Below are 2500 nucleotides of genomic sequence, written 5' to 3' on the forward strand. Positions count from 1 at the left end.
TTATTATGGATTCACAATCGATTGCAAGGTAGTAGAACTAGCCAACCACGTTGGCGATAACACTGCCTGTCAACGGAAGAACTGAATATGACTGTAAAAGCGGAATATTGATTTATTACCTCTATGGAGCAATTTTGTCCACGACAATTTCATTGAAAAGCCTGTATTGAGAATAAAACAAAAAGAAATAAGGTCAAACGGGACACTTGTTCTCGAGTTGTGATGTTATATTTCATTACAGTATATCTGTTTAGTACGCCAGGAAATAGAGTAATAGAAATATTAGAGTATCAGACGCAATACCTAGCGGACTCTAATATCAGTTTTAAGGCCTCTAATTTCAAATTCTTTCTAAATTGGCTTTTACTTTCATCTGCTGCTCTTGAGACTTATATAATATTTTGCAGTCTGGTAGTTTAGACAATGTTGATTCTATAGCGCCATCATCGAAATGTATAATAAACTTTGCACGGTGGTTAGATAACGACGCTTAAGTAACACAGGAAGACATAAGGAACTATCCCATCATCTATAAGTCGTGGTCAAACCTTGTGAGCCCTTGACTATGTTAAAAATTATTGGTTTTAATTCAAAATTCAAAATCAGGGTGAGATGTTTGGAATGGGGATGTTAATCAATATAATTGACTTCAGTACTTGAGTCCTTCTTTATTTTATCGATCTCGAAAGAATGAAAGGTAACGTGAAATCTAAGTGCAAAGAGCTGGGACGAATAAAAACATATTTTTGGACGCTTTGGAGATTCTGCCAATCCACAGCCCTCGTATGTTATAAACAACAACAGCAGCAGCAGTAGCAGCAGCAGCAGTAGCAGCAGCAGCAGTAGCAGCAGCAGCAGCAGTAGCAGCAGCAGCAGCAACAACAACAACAACAACCACTCTTTGTCTGTTCCCTCTTCCCTGCCAGACAAGTGGACCAATGATTACGATATTTTTCGGATTTACAAAGACGGTCGTCAGCATTAAAAGATCAGAAAGTATCATTATTTCGTTGATATCGATTTCTGAATCGATAAACCACCTTCGTGTTTCTATTAAAAATTCACCGACCACGCGTAACTCTGGATTTTCACCGTATAGTTCGTGGCCCCATCGTACCTTTATCAGACTAGTAGTCATGATGGGTATACTGGGCTTCGTATCTTTTACCCTAGTGTCACTTTGATGGCGTGCACTGCTCTCTCACTCAATAATATTAATACTTATTGATTCATTTATTTATCCCCATTGCAATGAATGAAGGGAATATTTCAATATTTTAAAACCCCAGATGTATGTATGCAGAGTCAGTTATGAAAAATATTTGCATGGACAAAAGAGCCTACGAATGTTATGAAATGGACGAACATCGATGATTTTGAATAACCCTCACTCACAGGGGTCACATGCTCCTATCTTGTCTCGTCTAGAGGTGTACACTAGCACAAGCCCATTTACGCAGTCCATTCCCTCAACCTTCCATTCACTTGACCCAAGACTACAACTCTGTCAAAATTATCTTGACAGGATTTTCGTTCGAGAAGTCTACGATGCTGCCATCTGTTCTTCTAATAAGGACCTTCTTTCCAGCGACCCGACACACTGACGCGTATGAATCTGCTATTCCATGTGCTGAGCTGCAAGTCAAGTGATTTCTGGCTAACTTATTCTCTTGTTACCAAACTGTATCCTCTCAGTAGGGTGCAACTCATATGACCTTTTACAATGCTCCATGCCATGATGCTTAGGTGGTCTGCGTACATGACCTGATAGCATGTCTCATTTCAAGTGCATTTCTAGTCAACATCTCAACTTCGGTAGTAATAATTGAAAAGACATGGAGGGAAAAAGAATGAGAAAGACACATTAAACAGAAGTAGGGACTATTTCTAAAATTTCAATAGCTGACCATTTAATTTAATGACCATGCAAACACCACATGTTACTGAAGCGAACTCAAGGCCTGAAACGTAGCAGTGAACAGAGCTAGGAATTGCTGCTGAAGCCCCTCTTCTTCGTGTCCTTTCTCACTAGTGACACTACCCATATAACGCAGCTGGAAATATTCCTTCATGATAAATACAACAGGCTGTAGAAGTAGGTATCGAAGTACACGGTCTATGATTCATCAGAATTCTCAAACAGCTGGGAAAAGTGCTGCTTGCAAATAGCATCCACCTGCCGGGACGACAGCTCACACCTGTTGTAGTTCTTCAAGATCTGAATTACTGCTTTGTTATCACATTGTTCTCTGTCTCCTCAGCCCATCGAATAGTATCACGAACTCGTATCTAAGAGCATTCGCTTTAGCCTGGCAAAGCAGTATTTGCCACTTTCGCCACTAGCAGCTTATCCGTGGGGTTACGATTTCGCCACAGTGCCTTGTCTAATTCGCGTATCGAATCGAATGTTTTATGTTACTAGTTCTTAGTCAAAACTCGTTAAAACTTCTTTAATGGGTCACTTCAGAGGGGACTCTCAACAGTTGGCTGATGATCACAC

The sequence above is a fragment of the Octopus sinensis genome, linkage group LG10 (assembly GCF_006345805.1).
Source record: "Octopus sinensis linkage group LG10, ASM634580v1, whole genome shotgun sequence".
In the NCBI taxonomy this organism is placed as follows: domain Eukaryota; kingdom Metazoa; phylum Mollusca; class Cephalopoda; order Octopoda; family Octopodidae; genus Octopus; species Octopus sinensis.